This window comes from Limulus polyphemus, unplaced genomic scaffold (genome assembly GCF_000517525.1).
Source record: "Limulus polyphemus unplaced genomic scaffold, Limulus_polyphemus-2.1.2 Scaffold1578, whole genome shotgun sequence".
In the NCBI taxonomy this organism is placed as follows: Eukaryota; Metazoa; Arthropoda; class Merostomata; order Xiphosura; family Limulidae; genus Limulus; species Limulus polyphemus.
Window position 1 is genome coordinate 131,742 of NW_013667188.1, and position 11,383 is coordinate 143,124.

The window sequence follows — 11,383 nt, forward strand, 5'->3', positions numbered from 1 at the left end:
AAGCAAAAAAATGCCGATGTCCTCTTTAACACTTTCCGCCTTTGCATACGTTTTCCCATTAAGATGGTGTTGCAGCGAATGGAACAGATGGTAATCTGATGGTGTCATATCTGGAGATTATGGTGGGTGGGGGAGAAGTTCCCAGCCCAACTCCATAACCTTGTGTTGCGTCAGACGTGCTACATGTGGACGTGCATTGTCGTGGAGAAGAAGAATACCTTTCCGATTGACAAGTGAATGGCGTTTCTGATGAAGAGCTTGATTTAAACGTTCCGGTTGCTGACTATAGATCTCTGCATTGACAGTTCGCTGTGGATTGAGGAGCACGAAATGAATTACTCCTTTGATGTCTCACCCAATGCAAAGCATCACTTTCTGCGAATGGAGTCCAGATTTTGGGGTCGGAAGTGTTTTTGTTTAGGACTGAGCCATTTTTTTTGGCATTTAATATTCGCATAGAGAATTCATATTTCATCACCGATGAGAGTTCTGTCCAAAAATGGTTCACGCGCCAGAAGAGATGAAACAACGTTCACACGTAGAAAACGGTGATCGTCGGAGAGTTCGTGAGGTAACCAAACACCTTCTTTATGGAGTTTTCCATATTCCTTAGATGTTTACGTATTGTTTCATGACAGATACGTAATTTCATGAGTGTGTTTGTTGCCTTGGGTTAAACACAAGAAGCGTCTTCAGAGCATCAATATCAATTCCAACATATCGGCTCCTGTCATCACAGTTTTTAAGGCTAAAGTCACCTGAACGAAGTTTACTGAACCATCGTTGACACTTACGAACGTTCAAAACATTTCTATAAATAGCTTTGATGTTCTTATGTGCCTACAGAGGCGTTGTTTCCCTTCTTGTATTTATACCGAATGTATGCCTCGTCGTGTGCCATCACTATAAGGGATTAGAGTATACTAAACTTTACACATTATTTAGGCTACTCTAACGTGACGTTTAGGCAGTTCGTTCAACTATTATACGTGATGTCCGATTTTTCGGGGGTGGTTAATGAAAGTATTCCGAAACGCGGCATTAATTTCTTGACGACCTATTACTTCACAACTCATCGATATAATTGCGTAAACTGTGACGACATTGAATTAAATTCCCCTTCTGTAAAAATTTACCAGTTTTTATCTTGCGTACTGACATGTGACAATTCTAAGTTCATGTACGTTGATGGTAGGCTTTGTTAACGTATATTATGATAATTTATTGTGTTAGTTCTCATGATAAATACCATGGTGACGAAATTCATCCCCATGACAACCCATTAAAGTATTCCCTAATTAAAACTAAAATTGTATTTTTCGCCATTCCGCAAAATTATGATCATATTACATGCAACTGTAACTTTGGGAGTAATAGGCACATTCCAACTAATTCAATATACAGATACGTTTGAGCGGCATTCTTTGTTGTGTACATAGATAGATATTACAACTGTAATAGTATATATATGCGCGCGCGTGTGTAACACGATAGAAGGAAATTATTTTTTAGTAGCCAGGAAATTTCTCACAATTCTACTATTTGAAAAATGTACTCTAATGTTAGATATTACTTTAATGATTGTTTTTAAAACTTAAATACAACTTCGTTAATACGGTATAAATATAAATTGGTAAAGTTGATTGACGTTCGTAGTGTTTCTAAAAGCTCTCCATCCACATACCAGAAACTGCGAAGCAAGCTTTTTGCGGCGACGGGATAGAAGCCAGTCCGGCTACACTAATACTAAACTAGGCCTAGCCGTGTATATAGTAGACACGACAACTGAGTTCTATACTAAATAAGATAAACAATCAAACAGCAGAAAAATCCACTATGAGAATGATTGTCGAATAATGGGAATGGATTAGAGAAAAGTCACCCAAGAACTGGCGGTGAATGATGTTAGCGCTGCTTCCCCTCTATCTATCAGTTTAAAATTAGTGGTGATTATATGCTGATGGCTTCATGTTTAGCTTTGTGCGAGACTTCTGAATATATATATATAAACTTCTACGCCGTATTTTTCAAAACTATAAACTAAGATCACAACACACATAAAAATCGTGATAATTGTGTTACAGTGCTACTACACAGTTGAGATAGATTTGTTCCCCACGTTCATATGTTTGATTTGGTATTTTATGGTGTGTTTCTCTCTTCATCTCTTGTCGTCCTCTAGCTTTCTAGAGGACGACGACAAGATCTCTGTAGAAGTAGAACACAGTGTTACTGTTTTAATACACCTGCATTACATATACTCTACGACCTAACACAGTACAGCAATAGCTATGACTTCTAACATGTGCGTAACAGAAAGACCGTAAGCAGACAGCTGAGTCTGCGAGTGCTGTGTAAACACCCGTGATGCCGGAAGCCGATTGGTCAACTGGTATCTATCGTTTCCGGTACTGAGACGTGAGGTTCTTTTACCTCCGCCAACAGCTGGCACTGGCCACGGCTTCCCATGTTTGTTTTTCGACGTTTTGGTTATCTGTCGTCTCCTCTTGTTTCAGCGATAGTTCCTTGGAGAAAAAAAGATTCAATAAATCACGTTGTAGGCACTATTCAATTAAGATATACTTTATATTGTGTATTAGAATGTGTATATTAGAAATATAAAATAGAAACCTCTTCTGCACACGTGGAAAGATAAACAAGTAAATGTAAACATAAGATTTGATCGTTCTTAGTCTAAAATCAAAGCACTTCCATTAATTTCCTAGTTTTACAACTATAAAATATGAAATGCTAATGCTAAGGAAACTTTTTGAGGAAGTTAGTTTCCCATAGGTATTGAAATATATTCTCATGCTAAACCATGCTATATCATGTAATTGTTATTTATGCGACATGTGTCTTTTTTTCTGGACAAGGAACAAAATACACAAACATTGCACGTGACCTGTTTTTGTACCATTGGACGAAATACATTCAGATATCACAGGACTGACTTTATAATACATTCAGATATCACAGGGCTAACTTTATAGTACATTCAGGTAAAACAGGGCTAACTTTATAGTACATTCAGGTAAAACAGGACTGACTTTATAATACATTCAGATATCACAGGACTGACTTTATAATACATTCAGATATCACAGGACTGACTTTATAGGACATTCAGGTAAAACAGGGCTAACTTTATAGTACATTCAGGTAAAACAGGGCTAACTTTATAGTAAACAAGTAATAAAAAACGTTTTGTAAATGTATAATGATAGGGATAGCAGTGACAAAAAGAATGCAAACAAGAATAAAGGGATGACACAGCTATACATAGATCATCCCTACATGACTTTCAATATTAATGTTACATTTTAAAATGCACGAGTACAAAATGGTTATGAGGTCGGTCAATTCGATCGACCTCATAGCGAAAGTCTGTAATAATCAATACGTTTGATTCAACTTGATTTTACTTGTACGTAAGTCCTAGTCTCTTAGTTACACTACATTGATGCCTACCCTAACATGACCATGATATTATAATAAACAAACTGCACACCAACAATCAGGATGACGAACCTATGACACGCGAGAATATTTTTTTGGCACGAGGCATTCACTGCTGTCTCAAGTTTTTTTACCCGACTACAGGGCTACTATTTTTTCTCTATTGTTCTCTTTTTCTATCCAAGCCCTTCTACTGTCCTTTTCGGTCCCGAGAGAGCCTTTTTCAGCTACAGGACAGCTTCGTCTTTACGAAAAAAAAAAAAAAAAGGTCCCTTATTATTGTCACAAAGTCATTAATTTTACCTCTTGTGAAGTTCTAGTTATAAATAACATGTAATTTTTAAAACTGTCCCATTTAAAACAATTTAGAAGCGTTATTGGTTGCCTAAACAGATTTCCTAAAAATGTTTTCAAGTATTTTGTTCTCTCTCTCTGTAATAATTTTGTACAATAACATAATAATAATAATATTAATAATAATTTTGCTGCTCAAAATTTCCATGGGCACGCGAAAGCATTTTTCCAAAAATTATCGGTACACGCTCTCAAAAAGGTTCGCCAGTTCTGAATTATATAACTTCCAACTCCAGAAATACTAAAGTCAAGTATGCCTTTTACGGTGTAACATTAAATTTTAATATTGAAAGTCATGTAGAAATGATTTATGTATCCCTATATTCTTGTTTGCATTCTTTTGTCACTGCCATCCCTACATCATTTTACATTAGAAAATGTTTTTTATTACTTGTTTTGTGACGTTTTTTCCCTTGACTGAAAGTTAGTGTATTCTATGAATATGTATAAGAAGATTTAATATTACTCCCTAAAAACACCGACTGTATAATGTACAAAACAATGAGTATTTTACATGTTACAGGTATCTATTGTTCATATCTTATTGGCTGGTAATTCCTGTTTCACCCTGTACTTAAGCTTTTTATGATTTTTTAAATTACTACTAGTTATTACGCCTAAGCGATGACATCTGCACTACCCAGAAACACATAGAGTGAATTTAGGTTTAAACTGACGTCAGTGATAAAGTAGTTGTATAGTTATCTCGACTGAAACAAGAAGAATAAAGATGAACAATTTGGTGGGTTAGTCACTTTCTGGTTTGGTATCTTAGTAATGGTTTCTTGCCTTGTTCTTGAGCTTGTTGGGTAAAGAAACAAATGAAAATGAGTGGCAAACACCTTTTAAAGTAAAAGTCTCTGCCATTGATTTTTAGCGTACATATTTGTATTATGCCTATTGAGTATCTTGGTCATCTTTACATATATAGTTTACCGACTCTACGATTCAGTTAACACAGAACTGACTTTATAACACATTCAGGTAACATAGGGCTGACTTTATAACACATTCAGGTAACATAGGGCTGACTTTATAACACATTCAGGTAACATAGGGCTGACTTTATAACCATTCAGGTAACATAGGGCTGACTTTATAACACATTCAGGTAACATAGGGCTGACTTTATAACTCATTCAGGTAACATTGAGCTAACTTTATAACACATTCAGGTAACATAGGGCTGACTTTATAACACATTCAGGTAACACAGAACTGACTTTATAACACATTCAGTTAACACAGAACTGACTTTATAACACGTTCAGGTAACATAGGGCTGACTTTATAACACATTCAGGTAACACAGAACTGACTTTATAACACATTCAGGTAACATAGGGCTGACTTTATAACACATTCAGGTAACATAGGGCTGACTTTATACTTAATTCAGGTGACACAGGATTGACTTTGGAGTGCCAAACCGAATACCCGTGACATCAAATTCATAAAGATAAAGAAAGAAAGAAAGCACAGGACGAATGCAGAATATACCGCAATGGTTTCATAGTTTCAAATAGAATGTATGCACATAATATAGTACAGATTTCTTATCATGAAAAGTATTGCGAACATAATACAGAACTGCTTTAGTTGCATCAAACATTTACAGAGGTAGCAAAGAATCAGATCCTTACTGTGAAACGAATTACAAAATAAGACAGAACTAGTTTCTTACCATAAACCGGTTTGTCATCACGATAAGAATTACACACGTAACACAGTTAATTCCCTATCATGAAAGATTCTTAACACAGGAAGGCCCGCCATGACCAGGTGATTAGGGCGCTTGACTCGCAATCTGAGGATCCTCGTCACACCAAACATGCTTACCCTTTTAGCCGTGGGACGCTATAATGTGACAGTCAATCTCACTATTCGTTGGTAACAGAGTAGCCCAAGAGTTGGCGGTGATGACTAGCTACATTTCCTCTAGTCTTTCACTGCTAAATTAGGGACGGCTAGCGCAGATAGCCCTCGTGTAGCTTTGCGCGAAATTCAAAACAAACCAAATTTAACACATGATTGATTTAACCACAAATTTAACGTTTAGAGAGTATAAACAATAAATGTAAGATAAAGTATCTCGTTTCATGCATATTTGTATTTGCCATATTACAAGAGATACTGTAAGTATATGTGTGTGTGTATAGATATATATAATGCACAAACAGAGTTGACAAAAATGGACTAGATCCTAAGCTCTGTTTCTCGTTAGTTGTTTGCCATATTACAAGAGATACTGTACGTATATGTGTGTGTGTGTATAGATATATATAATGCACAAACAGAGTTGACAAAAATGGACTAGATCCTAAGCTCTGTTTCTCGTTTGTTGTCAAACGATATGGGAAAGAACCGTGACTTAACTGACCTTCAAAGAGAACTTATTGTAGGGTCCGGATTAATAAGTACTTTAGTGACCCAACCTGCACAACCTCTTGGCTTTACAAATAGAACAATATCAAAGGTTATTACAGCATGACGATTATCCTGTAAGTCTTATCGGGTAAATGTAACATTGGTTGGAAGATCATGAGTGAACGAGACCACCGCGCTTTATGTTATATCGTGTACTCGAGTATGGAACTTAATTACTCAGCTTACACATCAGGAACTTACATATGCCATACTATAAAGAACTGAAGCATTCTAAAAGCTGAAAATGGCGTCATATTGGATTAAACCGCATCCAGTGAGTGGACCTTTGTTTATATATATATATATATGCGTGTGTGTGTTATATTCTTTCTTTAATGTTGGCGTATAGGTTGACTATGTGTTTACAAATCTGGATTTCGGAGCTGGTGTGCCAGGCTTAAATCAATGTGATACCACAACATATTCCCCCGCATATTAAGGTGTGAGTGCGTTATAAGGGCGACAGTAGATCCCTTAGCGTGGGTGGTTGGTGGTAGGGTGTTGCTGACTGGTATCTTCTATCTGGTTCAGTTATTTGATACTAAGAACGGCGGTAGTTAGCCTTAGTAGCTTTGCCATAAATACAAAATACTTTAATGTCGGTTACATTAACAGTATTAGTTAAAATGGTTAATGTCTGTATTAACTAATTATTATTATTTATTAAGATGATTATTTTGCATTGTTAGCTTAATATATGGGTTTAGGACTAACCCAAATCTCCTATACTGCTAAAACCTCGTCAGATATTATTGGGATTACAACAAAACTATCGCTAATAGTGAGAATAGGAAACAGATAAGACAGTGCATTTTAATCATTATAAATGTTTATTTTATCACATTACATACTCCTATTTAGACCAGTGTGTCATTTACTGGGTTAACTCATAGTTCTGATTTATGTGGGTAGCTTGTTTCGATCAGAAATTAATGATGATTATCATTTAGATACCTTCACTGACTTTGAATGAGTTATGAAATAGTGTATTTATGTTATATACACATAGCCGAGTTTACAGTAGGCATAACACTCTTTGTGAACAATGGCTGTGTTACCTAATTTTAATACCTGGGCAGAAGTGGAAAGCCCGGGTAGTGTAGCATTGTATCTAGGAGCTTTTGTAAAAGTGAGTATTTGTTATTATTTTTTAACTATTTTATTATCCCAATAAACCAAAGAATGCGGTTTTTAAACAAGTGATCTATTTATCGGTCCTAAACAATTGCAGTGAAGGTATTTTAACTGTATGAGATATAATATGATTGTTGAAATTAGGGAGGATCAAATGGCGTGTGTTATATAGTGCTCACAGTACTTCGCCCTGGTGTTTGGGCCACAAAATACGAAATAACCTCATAATACTCACGACAATCACGTGTCACAACCGTGAAAATTCACAGTGTTGTGTTTATGTAGTCTCGCGCTGTCCAAACAAGAGCTATCGACTGTCACATGGTTATGAGTTTTGTTTTACTTGCTAAGGTATTGGCATTAAAGCATAATCGCAGAAGAACAAAAAATGCAATGTAGAGAAGTTAATTTTGGCATGTGTTCATATTGGATGAGTGTTTCGTTACCTCCACTTAGTAATGGATTATTAGTATATGTGAAATATTTGTTGAGGAACGCTGATTGAATACAGTCGCTTCCAGAAATATATATATATATATATATATATATAAATAAACAAAAACAAATATATAATACTATGCTAAAAGAATACGTAATGAGTTGGGATTTGGCTACAAATAAATATAAAATTTATAAATATATTGTTGTTTCTCTTATTTCATCGACGTCTTTACCAATGTGGTTTGTTTTAAGCCAGTCATCAATAAATAATATCTGCGAGGAAAGTATAAGAACAGATTATCACCTTCTCGAAATCGTAGGGTTACATTGAAACGCTAAATGTGTCGTTTCTTCACCTGACTGTTTTTGTTGACCTGAACATTGATGGCGAAACATGCTTATCATTGGCTCAGTAGCGCGTGACGTAATCTGCTTGAGGGCGCATGTCTGGTGATCGCACATGCCTGGTGTGCTAGGAAAGACTGGGAGATGCCAGAGTTGGTCGGCAAGACATCGCTGTGGACAGAAGCGAGATTGGTGAGGTACATTTTTGGTAGATTTCAACCTCGTTTGACTAATTTAAGTGATAAAAGAAACGCGTTTATGTTTAGTAGTTGTTACGAAAGTGTTTTTGTGTGTGTGTTCATGTTTGTATATGGATTTGTTAAACATCTTGACATATCCTGTGATACCAGATAGCTCTAATCTCATTAGAACTAAATTGTCAACATGCCATAGTGCAGACAGACATAACTAATATTACATATAGTAATAGGATTTCATAAAGTGTAAAATCTATTTATTTGTTTTTTAAGTTAAATAAACTCTCAACACTTAAGTGATAATAATTTCTTGTACTTAGTCTTCGCATACTGTCAAGACGACAAACCTACCAGGTTCAATAGTGTTCATCTACAGTCTGTGTATGTATGGCGGTTTAGTTATTTTAACAGAACGACTTCTGCTTTTTAACATGGTTACATTTATCGAAAACGAACAAAAAAAAAAGAAGAAAAAAAAGAAACGATTCTTTAATCCCTTATTTATTAACGACTATTTTACGTTTTTGAATCCAGTAAATTGTACTTTTGAGATAGATCGATTTATTTTGCTCTTTCCAGGTTCACCCTACTGGGTGGTAATTGTAGTATCAATAAAGAAATTAATACTCTTTATACGATGTTAATCGAACTAGGTGCTAGGTTACTTGAGATATTGTAGCCTATGCTAAAGAAACAATATACCCGTTCAAATTCGAGTTATGTTTTATAATAAACAAAAACTTAGTTGTGGTAATTTTGACAGCAGTTTTTCTATAGTATGGACGAAACATTATTTGTTGACATGAATATTTCACGTTAATTACTTCCTTAAAAGATGAAACTTCCTTACTGTGTGTGTGATTTGTGGTTGATGAAATCAACATTGACCCCATTTTCTTCTTTTTTTTCTGTTCCGACCTTGCGTGATGTCCCAAATAGATAATTGACCGTTAACTTCCAAAACTACCGTTCAACAACCCCCAAGATCGTTCGCCATTCTCGGGATGCCAGTCTTATGTAGCTATAGCTCGTTCAGTGAGTTAAGCCTAACAAAATCGTATGTACTCATGCCCAACAGTTAAAGCATGTAAATACCTGTGCAACCAGATTTCTAGAATATAGGCCATATTCATTTTTTCTTTCTTTCTTTTGACAGTGATGTTGGTAGACTTTCGGCTTTGTGCCCAAGGGTGTTATTGATGAATAAAGAACAGTTACTAAGCCTAAATTCTGGTTCTAAACAACATTCACTCTCGGAAATTAGGTTAGCTCCATCTCTGGGAAGACAGTTAACACGTGAAACACTGTGATGGGATTTTTTCATTAATCAAGCATTATTACTTTATTTTATCTATTTTTTAAGATTTCGGATCCTAAGTACACCAAGCTGTGTACTTAATGAAAATGTATGGAAATAATAATAACTTTAGTGTGTGGAGTTTTTGACCCGTATCTCATGACGTATAGACTATATACATAAAAGGAGTAAAGATTGAGGCCTGCTGGAGTACCCGTCTCCTGGACGGAAGTTATGTAAATTCATGATTAATTAAAGATTATCTTAGGACTTGAAAAGCTGCTTCCCTTATATGTAATTGTGTATATAAAAAAAAAAAACGCCCATAAAAACCGCAAAACTTAAAATTTGTATGAACCTCCATGCCAATTTGGGTGAAGATCCATCCATATCCTGCGAAGTAATTACATGGACAGACAACAGACAGTACTATTATATTTATATATATTGTGCAGTATACTCTATATGTTTTTTTTTCCTGCTGCGAATTGTGTTAATAGGTTTCCGACCATCGTTACCTTTAAAAAACATAAATGAAAATTAAAGTATATGAAAAAATGAACTTATGCGTGAATATGATATATGAATATCACTCCCCCTACCGTTAAACGAAATATGTACCGTTTTTTTTCCTCTAGTGGGTGAATAAAGCATGATACAAATATAGATATGAAAACACACGCTCGTGTTGTATACTCATTAAATATGAAGCTCCAAGTGATTTGCAAACTCCTTCAGAAACTTAGTGTATTTATTTATTGTATATAAAATAATTCCGCATATATGTAAAACACATGGAGGCATACAAATTTTACAGCAGACATGAAGTCTTTGTTAATAATATTCGGTTTTATGTAAATTATGAATAGGTTTTGGATATCCTTGTTTAAGAACGTTTTTAGCTGTAGATGTAGAATTTATGTTCTTGTCTTGCAATATTTCTTGTATTTTATATTTACGTATGGAAGGCGTGAATATTACAAACAGTATAATCAGCGTCTAATTATGGAGATGAGTGATTTTGCTGAATAAGTTCTTTCACTGTTATTCTGTTCAAAAAGAAAGCAAAAAATATGACTTCGTTGTATTCTGTATTATTTCCTCTCGTTCGTTAAGTCTTAATATATGATGAAACATCACGCATGACTTGTAGGCGTTTATGTATCAAATTGCAGATTTCAAATTTGATGTATATGTAAACAGACTATTTTAGACTTAAACTAATTTCGTTGCTATATCTAAACTTCGCTGCAAGTTTTTTTAATTGTTTATACATGTAACTGACGGTGAACTGTGGTATCTTTTTAATGTTGGAGGAACAGATTTCGGTGCTGCTTTTAACCCATATCATTGTTTATTACTGATTACATCTTGCTTTATCGTTTCACATTGTTGTTTTTAAGTCTTGCAGTAATCTTAAAGTGTCAGTTGACAACAATGGACGTTTCTGGCTGTTAATGTAAAATAAATAAATAACTAGCGAAAAGTAAGCCTCCAAAGCCCAAATGGGGGGAGAGAGCTAAAGTTCAAGAAAATATACTTACAATTTAACATTTTAACTGATTCTTTTCTTAGTTTTTGAGATAATTTCGTTGTCATTTGTATCTGAAGAGCTGACAGTTCCTCTTAACACCTCATTATATACAAATGTATATATACACACACACACACACACACACACACACACACACACATATTATGAATGTAGTTTAGATGGATGTTAATAAAA

At 34.9% G+C, this 11,383-nt stretch overlaps 1 protein-coding gene across 6 annotated transcripts in view; it reads left to right on the forward strand.

The window, feature by feature from the left end:
* Positions 1-11,383, forward strand: part of LOC106464172 (myocyte-specific enhancer factor 2C-like) — a 169,503-nt gene that overhangs the window by 122,729 nt on the left and 35,391 nt on the right. The window contains exon 1 of one of the 6 annotated variants that reach the window (XM_013924294.2): positions 8,280-8,352. The exons of 4 other annotated variants lie outside the window; for them this stretch is intronic. The gene's annotated coding sequence lies outside the window, so the exon portion shown is untranslated. Of the gene's footprint in view, positions 1-8,279; positions 8,358-11,383 lie in introns of those variants that run through there. One more of the 6 variants, XM_022391865.1, reaches the window with a different exon arrangement.